Source organism: Pinus tabuliformis, chromosome 9 (assembly GCF_031772625.1).
Source record: "Pinus tabuliformis cultivar Carrire ecotype Pingquan chromosome 9, CPIR1, whole genome shotgun sequence".
Lineage (NCBI taxonomy): Eukaryota > Viridiplantae > Streptophyta > Pinopsida > Pinales > Pinaceae > Pinus > Pinus tabuliformis.
Window position 1 is genome coordinate 1,873,269,859 of NC_142307.1, and position 13,275 is coordinate 1,873,283,133.

Here is a 13,275-nt window from a genome sequence, read left to right on the forward strand (position 1 = left end):
TGAGACACTATATAATATGCCAAACATTTTGGTACCTTTGACATACCTTAAAATTCTTTTTGCTGCCTGCCAATGTGCCTCCTTTGGTCTCTCCATGAATCTGGAAATTAAACTAACAACAAACATAATGTCAGGCCTAGTAGCTGTTAAATACATAAGGCTGCCAACAATACTCTTGTACAAACTAGGATCAAAATCCTTGCTGCTGTCCTCTCTGCTGAGTTTTAATCCCATTACTGTGGGAGTGATCGCTGCCTTGCATTCTTGCATGTTAAATCTGCCCAACACTTGATTTACATATCTAGCTTGTGAGATAAAAATTCCTTTTTCATTTTGATCTACTTCTATGCCTAAGAAGTATCTCAACAAACCCATGTCAGTCATTTCAAATTCCTCCTTCATGACTGATTTGAAATTCTCAATAAGATAAACATCATTGCCTGTGAAAATAACATCATCAACATATAAGACAACAATCAAAATTTTACCATCTTTTTCTTTGATGTAGACGGTGGGTTCTCCCTCACACTTGTCGAATTCATTATCCAATAGATATGAATCTATCCTGCTGTACCATGCTCTTGGCGCTTGCTTCAGCCCATAAAGAGCTTTCTTCAATCTGCACACTTTGTGCTCTTCACCTTTCTTCTCATAGCCTAGAGGCTGTTCAACATAAACCTCTTCCATTAACACTCCATTTAGGAATGCTGACTTCACGTCCATTTGGTAAACTTTCCACTTGTTTTGAGCTGCTATGGACAACACTGCTCTCACGGTTTCCATTCTTGCAACCGGTGTGAAAGTCTCCTCATAATCTCTCCCATACTGCTGCTTGTACCCTTTGACAACCAGCCTTGCCTTGTGCCTTTCTATCTTGCCTTCAGCATTGCTTTTGGTCTTGTAGACCCATTTAACTCCAATGAATTCTTTTCCTTTTGGTAGCTCAACCAAATCCCATGTTTTGTTTCTCTCTATGGCATTCATCTCCTCATCCATAGCTTCTATCCATTTCCTATCTTTAATTGCATCTTCGAAATGAATAGGATCATCAACATGACAATACAAGGCAAATAAGGAATTCATTCCTTCTTCATAAATGTCACTTAGATTTCTAAACTTCTTACCTCTTTCATTTGGTGTGCAAGCGCTTGAAGATGCACTTGAATTTCCTCCTTGTGGTGTGCTTGATGAAGCACTTTCATTTATCCTCAATGGTGTCCCTTGCTATCCTTGTGTTGGCACTGCTATTTGGGGATGCATTTCAGCCACCTCCTCATCATCTCATCATGAGACAAACAGTTTTTAACATTCACTGTTTTCTCTATGCTTCCATGCCAAGCTTCCTCTTCAATGAATTGAATATCTCTGCTGACAAAAAATTTCTTGGTAGATGGGATATACAACCTGTAAGCTTTGGATTCCTCACTGTATCCAATGAAGATACATTTCTCCCCTTTACTGTCCAACTTCCTCCTTAGCTTATCTGGTATGTGTGCATAGGCCACACATCCAAAAACTCTCATGTGGGTGACTCCTTGCTTTCTCCCACTCTATGCTTCTTTCGGCACTTTGTTCAACACTGATTTTGTAGGACACCTGTTCAAAATATACACTGCACAATTTATAGCTTCAGTCCAATAATCATTTGGCAAATGCTTTTCCTTCAACATGCTCCTCGCCATATCCATGATGGTTCTGTTCTTCCTTTCAGCAACTCCATTTTGCTGTGGGGTGTACCTAGCTGTGAACTGTTTGTGAATTCCATTTTCTCTACAAAATCGTAGGAATTCCTTGGAGATATACTCACCTCCTCCGTCAGTTCTCAAAAATTTTATATGCGGCCCGCTTTGGTTCTCCACAAGTGCTTTGAAATTTTGGAATTTTTCAAACACTTCACTTTTGGTTTTAAGAAAATATACCCAAGTTTTTCTTGTAAAGTCATCAATAAATGTTAGGAAATATTGGCTTCCTGCTAATGATGGAGCTTGCATTGGTCCACATAAATCTGAGTGGATGATCTCTAAGGGTGCCTTTGCCCTTATGCTTTTACCTGATGGAAAACTTTCTCTATGTTGTTTCTCCAAAATGCAACCTTCACAAAGGTTGTCCGGTTTCTCTATCAATGGTAATCCTCTTACCATTCCTTTTCTACTTAACAAGTTTAGCCCTCCAAAGTTGAGATGTCCAAATCTCAAGTGCCACAACCAATTTTCATCCTTTGGCACACTTTGGAAAGCCTCTTGGGTGACTGCTGCAATTTCTCCTTTGTTTTTCAAATCTTCTCTTATTCTAAGAGGGAACATCCTGTTCCTTGTCATCTTCACTTCAACAATGCATCTTTTGCTGGGTGCTATATCCATGATGGTGCATACATCATTTTTAAAGAAAACATTGTACCCCTTATGGACAAGTTGTCCAATACTCAAGAGGTTACATCTCATTCGAGGGACATAGTAGACATCTGCTATGGTTTTCGTTTCTCCTTGCTTCGTAAATATTTTTACCTCTCCTTTTCCCATAACAGAAATTTTGCTATCAGTTCCTAGTGTGACTTCTGATTTCACATTTTTATCTAGGGCAGAAAAGAAGGCTATGTTTCCTGTCATATGGTTGCTGCAGCCTGAGTTTAAAAACCATATGTCCTCACTGTTTGTTTCAGCCATGTTACAAGCTAACAACACATTATCTTGACTGATGTTTTCTCTAGTGACATTTGCATTTTGTATATTACTCATATCATGCTGCTTCTTCCTACATTCACTGGCATAATGCCCATATTTTTTACAATAATAGCATTGGAAATTGGATTTTTCATACCTTTGTCCTTGAGCATGATGTTGTCCTCTTTGTTGGCTGCTGCCTTGGCCTTGGTTCTGATTTGGATTGCTGCCTCTTCCTTGAGCATTTGCTGGGTTGTTCCTTCCACCTCTGTTCTGGCTTCTGCCTCTTCCTCTCTTGTTTCCTCTGCCTTGACCTCTTCCTCTTCCAAAGGACATATGGGAATTGAAGGCTTGCTCTAGAGATGAGTTTTCATTCCTACTCAACCTCTGCTCATATGTTATCAGTGATGCATGTAGCTCATCAATTGAAAAGTTTGAGAGATCCTTTGTCTCTTCAATGGTGGTGACAATCGCATCAAACTTTGAGGGTAAGACCCTCAACAGTTTCTCCACAATCCTCCTTTCTTTAAGGGTTTCTCCACGAGTCCTTATCTGTGTGACCAGACCAATTACATGTGTGAAAAATGAGTCAATGGTGTCTGACTCCTTCATGTTCAGATTCTCAAAATCCTTCCTCAGCAATTGTAGTTTTGTTGTCTTCACTCTCTCCATGCCTTGATAGGCTGTTTTGAGGGTTTGCCATGCTTCATTGGATGTCTTAGCTGCTGCTATCCTTGGAAACACACTCTGGTCCACTGCTTGATACAACAATACAATGGCTTTTGCATCCTTCTTCCTATTGCTCTTCAGTAGATCTCTCTCTGCCTGAGTTAAGTTGTTAAATTGATTTTCATCTGCTAGCTCTTCAAACCCAGATTCAACAAGCTCCCATAGATCTTGTGAGACAAATAAAGCTCTCATGGTTATTGACCAGTAGTCATAGTTCTTCCCATTAAACTGTGGGAACTGGGTGTTAAACATACCCATGCTAGTTCTTGTGCTAGCCATTCCTTGCATCCTCAACTATGTTTCAATTTCTTGACTGTGTATTTTAAAACACTGACTGTTTCTTCAACAATAACTAAAAAAACTTTGAGGAATACCTGAATCTTTTGCCTGAGACTTCACTTTGCTGGAGAAGATTTACTGCTACAACAAAAGACTCCTCCCTTCAGCTTCTTGAACACGTTCAAAGAGCCTAAGCTTGCTCTGATACCACTGTTGGGGATTTTTCTGATAAAATCCAAAAAACAAACAAACTGAACACACAGAGGCAATGCTCTGTTTCCTTTGCTCCACAGGATCTTTTGCACACAGGGAGGCTTTAAAAAAAAATGACTGAGAACAGAGTATTCATTCCCAGATAAATATTTCTATTCATTAAAACAAAATACCTGATACAAACTTCATCCTCTTTTACTGAGAGGGATTTACCAAAAATAACATTCAGCCAACAAAATATTTACTCTGTCTCCACATGAGAATTTACACTGCTGGAAAAATTCTCTTTTTCTTTTACTGCTGTAAAACTATTTTACTCATACTACTTTAAAAAAAAGAATTCTTACCTATACTGTAAGAATTTCTTTCCCCTCCGCTAAAGCAACAAAATCACAATTCATTTCAACCTCTGTTCTATTTATTTCGCACTGTTGTGCGTTTTATAAAATACAAGATCATTCACACACTGGTCAACAAAAAAGACATTACCATACCATATGCGCTCCCCCGTTCTCTTTATGCACTGCTGTGCGATAATTCTTTTTGGTTTTTGGGTGCGTGGTTCGTTTTACAAAAAATGGTCAACACACATTTTTAAAACATATTACAAACCCCTCACGAGAACTTTCCATTTTGGCTCATACAACAAAAAAAACTAAACAAAAACATATATATCAAAACATACTACGAACATAAATAAATGCTTTACGTGCCGTATATAAAAACTTAACTATTCACCTACGCATATGACACTGCATTAATAAAAAGGTATGGTCAACCAAACTTAATTTTACTCCACGCAAAGCTTTTAATGCAGGCTCGTATGCAACTCTGGTTGATGAACGGCGGAGAATGATGGAGCAGATCGGACGGCGGTGGAGGATTTCGGGAGGCAATTTTATGTTGAACTTTACGTCCCGAAATGTCAGAAATGATGACGTATGTAGAGGACCACGTGGCTGCATTACATTGTATCGGGCTCGATTATACGGAAACTACTTTTGATCGAAGGCGGTCCGATATGCTCTGGTGGTTTTGCTGAGTGGTTTTGGGTGCATTAACTGCTGCTCCACGGGTCAACTCAGGCCGCTGTTGAAATTACGTTTTCAACATTGAATACCATGATTGTACTGAGAAGGAGAAAACTTATGTAAACCTACCAGCGTAAAAAAAAGAAGAAGTAAAATATGCTCTCAAAGAAGATGTTATTCTTCACACTCTTGAGCTTGAGAAGAAATAATTTATGCATAAACATTATTCCTCTGGACTAGAAGTAATCAGTTATAATTCATAAAAACGTGGTAAAAACAATGGAATAATGGAATATGATGATTACCGTAACATTGGTGGTCTCCATGAGGTAACAAAGGTTTTCCTCTTTAAGTTCATAGTCTGTAAAAAAACCATCTCCCATGCATTGTTGTAAATTTTCCATGTAGTCGAATCAAATGGTGTTACAAACAATGAGTGAACCCCGATCTACCCAATCCAAATATGATAAAATCAAGTCGACCTATTAATTATTTGAATATGGTTTACGTTCAAGCCCAAATTTCATCTGTAAATACAAACACAAGTATATTATATATGATTCACCAATATATTATATATTATATTCGTTTTTGTTGTTCATTTTCTTCTTCTAGGATTTATATTCGTTTTTGTTGTTCATTTTCTTCTTCTAGGATTTATATTCGTTTTTGTTGTTCATTTTCTTCTTCTAGGATTCATGAGACACTTGTCAAAATTAAAATCCTCTTGTAACACAAATCTTTTTTAATGTAAACAATATCCTTAATTCAAATCATTACACCAATCGATGGCCTTGCTTGGCTTGTGCCTTGGAATGAAAACCATCGAGAAACAAAGTAGAGACAGAGTAGAGGAAGAGCATATAGACTACATTTAAACGAGTACCGAAATGAATCCATAGCTAGAGTACCTTTTGAGATCATTCAGGACTACTCTATTTTTTCAATTTCCAGTCTTCAGATTATATAGTATTCTTCTCAGATTTCGCTTTCTCAATCCCAATATGGTTTGGATCTTCCCTAACAATTCAATGTGAAGGATTATGATGCTGCTGATGCCCCTCTTGCTTCTGGAATTTTTGCATGCTCTCATCTCACTCGAATCTATTCTCCCCTTAAATGTTTTTCAAGTACACAACCTCGTCAAATCGTTTTCCTCCCAATGTCAAGGTTTTTAACGAGACCTGTCCAACAATTTGATACAAATGCAGATTTTTACATTTAAAACTTATGATAATATGTTGATGGAATTAATTAAAGAAGAAAATTGATATCTACAGTTTCACAGTGACTAGAATTATATCTTTGACAACAAAGGGAAAGCATCAGTTTAAAAATTGATTTGTCGAGAAAATCACTGTAGTATGGACACCCTATGTATTGAATGAAATTAACGGGATACAAGCGACTAGACTTACTCCCTTCAGGACTGTTCTACTTTATCCTTTCATTTGGATGACATAAACACACCTGTTAAACAGACATGGTCACCAAAGAATGTGAAAGATAAATCAGTGAGTGCATATTTTTATTAACATCAGATATACATTTATAGTACAATGTGTGACTCTTGGGTTTCAGATCCCAAGGTCTCTTGGACTGCTTAGTCTTTTCGGCTTCCACACTAACCCTTTAGGATTAGGTGTCCAACATTGCCCCCCTTAATCCGAAGGTTTATGTATGAGTCCAAGAAGAGAGCTATAATACAAAATGTGCAAAAATGCATGGCAGCACTAGGCTGAATGTGCTCTATGAAATGTTGGTAAAAAGGGTGGTGGTTTAAGGATGACCACCAACACTGGAACGCTTAGTGCAGTTCCCGGAACTCTTCCAAAACTGGCAAGAAACTGAAGTTTTCTGCTAGAGGAAGTGTTCTCAATCTGTGATGGTTTAAGGATGACCAACAACTTTGGAATGCTTAATGCAGTTCCTGAACTCTTCCAAATCTGGGAAGAAGCTAGTGTCTTCTGCTAGAAGAAGTGTTCTCAATCTGTGATGGTTTAAGGATGAACAACAACTCTGTAATTCCTCGAACTCTCCCAAAACTGGCAAGAAGCTGGAGTCTTCTGCTAGAGGAAGTGTCCCAGATTGCCAACTGAAGGCATGTTCAGGCATCTTTGTCTATGGCTACAACTCTGAAACTGGTGTGGCAGGTTGTGGCTCAGGCTCGCTTGATGTGACTTTAAAGCTTGTAGATGACCATCATTTCCCCCCTGTCAGATACAAGGTGAGAAGATGGAGAAAACTAAACTGCAAGACTGCTTAATACTCTCGAACAAGTTCTCACATGTGTTTGGAATATCTTCTTGGCTGTTGATGCCCATTGCCAAGAAGCGATCCATCCAAGATGAATCTTTGTTCTTGCAGGGTGTTTGTTGCTGAAGCATCTGTGTGAAGAATGGTTGGTTTTATGACAATGCTTACATGGATGAAGATCAAAACAGTGATCTTTTAGATGGCCAACTCGGTCACAGTTTTGGAATTTCACGATCTGTTGTCGTTGTTGTTGTTGGTGTTGCTGTGGAAGAGGGGCAGAGTCTGGAACAACTAAAGCTGAACTATCATGAGAAGCAGGTGAACTATCATCAATGAATCCAACACTCTGAAACTGAATGGGCTTTGAGTAGTCTGGAATATGAAAGGACAAGTCCTTGTCATATCCAAGACCAGTTTTGTGCTTGTTGTGGACAAGCTGTTCCCAAGGTCTGATGATGGGCTTGGGAAGTGCAGACTGAGTTTCTGCATCTGCATGTTCAACTGCTGCTTTATTTGAATGAACTGTACCATTATTAATATGTTCATTGGAGTCTGTTTCATTGTTCTGAACAGAAACAGGTTCAGAATGATGACTCCACTGCTGTAATTATTCCTGCTGCAGTTGTAATTCAAGCTGTAAAAACTCTATCTTTTCTTGTGCATATTGCAGACATGTTTGAATGTCTGAAAGAGAAGCTTTGTTAATTTTGGCTGTGCTGTTAGCAGTGGACATGATTAGAGTTCTCAATAATTCTAATATTCTTTCAAGCTTAGCCATTTTTCTACACCTTAAAAATCTCCAAATCCCACACAAAGATGTAAGCTGCTAAATATCTTCAAATTGCACAAGAGAGCCCTATAGCTTAAAGGGAAAAATCAACCAGAGATATCTTGAAACTGTCAAAATTATACAAATATCACCAGACTTTCAGAGATTTTGTTCTTTAAATTCTGTAGAAATTTCACAGCAAGAATGAGAGGCTCAAAGTCCTTCCAACACAGATACAATAGATATGTTTCACCTTTAAAATGCTCAGGTATACCAAGATACGCTTTGTATGGATGCACAACTAGATGACTTCTTCCTTCTTTGAAATTCGAACTTCAACTACAGGAATGGATTACATATACCTCTGATATATCAACTCAAATAATAACAGAGATTGGAAGCAGCTAATATTTCAGTGAAGATTTGCTCAAGAGATTATTAGAGAATGATGAACTAATAACTCCAAACAGATCAATACATCACCGAAGTTTGTGTTGCAACCCTCATGAAGATGGAGAATAGCCTATGCATATTTTGATGCATCTATGCCATTGTTCAACTCCGGGCAGAGTTTCCATCCTGACATCTCTGTAGATTCTTGTACTTCATATAAGGTAACAGCGGGTGGAACTTTACACTTGCTGAGTAATTCATGTGGAGAGATTATACCCACAGATACACCAGAGTCTATATATTCTCAACCTTCTCTTTTGCTAGCAACAAGTTCAAATTCCGAGGTGGACAAGGAGGTCTTGCAGAAGTTAAGTTACACAACTTCCGACATGGAATCTACTTTGGAAGGTCCAATGCATCATGAATGCAGAAAAATAATATCTGAAGTGGAGCAAAAGATATCAGATCCTAATAAGCAAAACTTTCTAACTCTCTCTTTAGCTAAGCCTAACAGGGAGCAGCAGTCAGTGAAGAAGTCTGACAGTGAAGTGGTTGATTTAGGTGCAGAAAAGCTTTCACTCCAGAATGTGTATCCAACATCATCTCAGGCATGTATTGCTCTGCATTGTGGCACGGAAAGTATGGGTGGTAGTCTGGAATCTTCAAGAAGCATGTCTAAAGAAATAGATTCAGACAAGTGTCCCCATTCACCTAAGGAAAATGGGCAGAAGATATTGTGTACAGATAACTTACAAGAGGAAGAAATCACGGGATTCACAAAGATTATTCCCAGATTAGAAAAAGAAGGGCCAAGCACGCCTCAGCAGCCGATAACACATGCCTTCAGTGTTTTGAAATGTGAAGATACACTAGGAAGCACTTTCAGACGGGAGTATAACTCACCATGTGGAAATATGAAGGATAAATCATGCACAGCCAACACCAAAAGGAGCAGCCAAAAGGCGATCACCAAATGCTGGGACTGAGTCGTTCTTTATTGGTAGCGGTCTTCACACTCTCACGGTCAACTTTAACATATTGTATGCAGAGAAACGACCAACACATTCACGGTCGTCCACTGCGGTCTTCTACTGTGCATTCCTCCAGCAATATGTCATACAATATATAAAGAGAAAGGGGGCCAAGCGTGGAGCGATGAAAGGAGATATCATACTCTGTGTCAACCAACAATGGATAGCGTTCAAGAACGTTCTTCAATGTAGCAGAAGCATTTGGAAATGATGCGTTATGACAGATATGTAGCTCAACGTTCCAGACAAGAAAAATACACGGAGAAAATTACGTAATGGCGATCGAATAACCTTACTTTGAGTAGCTGAATCCGCCTCTACTTAACAATACCGTTGAGCATACCTCATAACCGCGTGGGGATGATGCATTCCATAAATCAATTCCTAGTGGAGTGGACGAGCGGAGTTTCATATGGTGGCCCCAGGGTTGACATTATGTTCTGAAACTTTCCTTCCCTTCTGCAAATTCACGAAAACCCTTTCGATAAGAGCATTAATGGGAAGATGGATTTTCTCTGCACAAAATTTTAAACCTTGGCAAAGGATTTTCTTTCAACGACAGTTTGAATCTTCTCTGCGGCTCTCGGATTATGATCTCCAACAAACGTATGGTGAAAAGCAGCAGCACGACCTTCAATAAAACAAACGTACAGTGAAAAGCAGCATCACGACCTTCCAAGGAAAGCACAAGCAGATAACTAATCTGGTAATTAAATTGTCTTTCACTTCGAACGATGCCATTAGCAATGATGGGCACGCAATCAAACTCTCCGAGTCTTTGTGGGTCTGCCGATAAATCAACATCCAGCAGAGGAAAACAGGTTTTGTTTGGACATAGACTGTAGCCACGACAATGGGTTTGCCAGCGGATAAATGGAAGAAGAAGAGCAAGAGCTCTTCATTTCAGGGCGGCAGCAGCTGCAATAGTAGATGTAAACTCTAGGTGTGCACAATCCTATTTATCTGCTTCCTCTTTTTCTCCAATAAATAGCATTAACCTCGGGTACTTACACTATAAGCCACATTTCGGGTTACAACTAGATGAACGGTAAGTCTGAGATTCCTGTGGTCTACGTAAACGTTGCAGAAACAAAACCAGAAGGTGTCAGTTCTGCTATGTCAGAACATCAAATGTTTATGGACAGTCGCCTGGCAGACAGAGAGCGCAGGTATAAGGGCAGCGCAAACACTTCAAAATGACAGCGCTATTCAAATTTTTTTTTATATTTAATGTACAACGCTCAGACAGGACATGTGGAGCAGGCCAGCGTTCAGAAATAAAACGCATATTACAAAGGCAGCGTTGGTGCGCCAGAGAACATCATGGACTGACTGGCGTTACAAAGGAAGCGCTGGTGTGCCAGAGAAAAGGAGTTATGACTATTCTGAGGAATGGGACCTGTGCTCAAGTCAGAATGACAAAGGCCAGTGCTCAGACCAGTTGCACAAAACTACACAGGCCACACATCATGGCTCTGATACCATGTTAAACAGACATGGTCACCAAAGAATGTGAAAGATAAATCAGTGAGTGAATATTTTTATTAACATCAAATATACATTTATAGTACAATGTGTGACTCTTGGGTTTCAGATCCCAAGGTCTCTTGGACTGCTTAGTCTTTTCGGCTTCCACACTAACCCTTTAGGATTAGGTGTCCAACAACACCAAACATATAGAGAGGTGTATCTTCTCCACATAACATGTCTTCATTTTCCTTGGTAAGAATAGAAATATATCTCTTTGCACCTTGGTTTGATAGACTCTTTGTTTTGGAATCACTAACCTCAAAATTCTTGTTTTCTAGATTTTCAATAATATTTCCAAGTTCTTCTACCTTTTGTGACCCTAGTTTTGCAAATCAACTCCCACTAACCAGCACAAGTAGTTCACCATTAGACACAATTCCTATCATAGTTGGAGGTGCCTTGACTCAAAACTTCCTAGCAATAAGATGTGATGCATCAGCAACCTGAAAGAATTCAAATTTTCAGTAAAATCATCGTATAGCTTTTAGTGCCAGACCTTTCTTTTCGTGTAGTATCTTTGGGGTTGGTTGAGAGGTTCAACTTAAAGTTAGTAATTTCCCGCATCATTGCATAACCTATATCTTTCAGATCCTTATATATTGTATCGGGGAGTGGGGAGGTGTTGAGGGCCCCGAAATCGGGTCAACAACAACGGGGATACCCACCCAGTTGGGAACCTGGTTGGCGGCTCCGTGCCTGTTTGGTGTAGCGGGTCCGACTGGGGATGATGGCACCAGCTTCCCAATCTAAAAGATGTGTGTGTGTGTGTGTGTATTTTGAAGATACTAATCTAAAGGTAATTTTAAACTAATTTAATTCTAGACTCTAAACTGACTCTATGCTACTGTAATCTAACAAAAACAGCACATCTAATCTATACTAACCTGGGGTAAAATTCTTTCATTATGCGATCTAAAAAGATTTCATACAACAACTGGTAATAAAGATCATTCAGCTATCATAAGAATATAAATCAATTTAAGATGAACCATTCTTCATAAGAAGTTAGGCAAAACAGTTGTGAACAACATATCGCATAATCAGTTATTCATATGTCAAGCACAAACAAATGATTCCACCGTACAAAAGTGCCAAATTGTAATCCAGACATTCATACATTAACATATAAACAAATCAGCTGTATATCACTCTAAGAATATGAGACGAAATTAATCAAGAGATAAAAGTACCATTTATGACTGATTTCACTCACAAACTTCAAGCAATAACGATTTATCTCTACTTACTTCTAACATCTACTAAGAGTACAGAAGTGCAACATCAGTAGCAAACATTAAAATGTAAACATAAATAAATCTCGATCCATCCATTCATCTGAAACCCCCTCCGAGGGTGCAAAAGTGCATGTTCTGAGGACAAGTTTTTTGACAAATTTTCGGACCCTTCTCCAAATGCCATGAGAAGGGTTAAATACTACTAACTAACTAATCTTAATTACACAAATTTAGGGAACGGCTTCAAATGACCGCCCTTTTACTAAAGCAAATTTATTTCTAAAAATTGAATCTAATTTCTAACCGTTATTGTATCTGCTCCTTAGTGTTGTAAGCGATGTGAGGTTCGCCTGGAAAGAGTCGGCTGGTTGTCTTTTCCTTTTGCTCGGGTGATGAAAGTAGAAATAACAAAAGCTGGCACCTCTTTCTGACAATCTAGAAGATATTTTTGAAAATCTTCCTCTGGCTGGGTGTTTTTTTGCTGTGTGTATACTTAGTATGACCCATATTTCTTTCAAACTGATTGTGCTGTTGCTATTTCGGTTTCCGGCCGTGTGAATGACTCAATGAGTTAGGGATTTCGTTGCCTGAACAATCTTACGTATTGAAAATTTCTTCCATTCTTTGTTCCAGGATTTTCTGAAGCATCATCCCTCTTCAGCGTTTTTCTTTTTGCTTTACCCAATCTGAGCTTCAGGATCTTTTGCAAACATGCTGCTTTTGTGCGCCTTTGACTCTGAGTCTTGGATAGTCTATTTTCATCAGTGTCTATGGAGAGATACTCTGGAATCCGCGGCTCTGCTACATGCGGCATTCATTTGCAAAGGCATCTCCTCTCTGTTCTTCAAGTATTTGCGTCCTCCCCTTTTCCTTAGATGTTTCCTGCATATAGATTTATATCAGTTACTGCCTTACAGTTTACGCAAAGGAAAAGAGACATGATGAAAAGATTGGCATGAAAGCTTTAAACTCTAATGAATGCATAATCATGACACTCATAATGACCTGACTCTTCGAAAAATGCAACAAAATCATCTTTGGATACTCAGGCATGCAATCATTAATTTCCCTTAAGGTGCACGCTCGATTTTTGGTTCACAGATCATGCCGAAGAAACTTTGCGATGAGTGGTTTCTGCGATTCGTATCG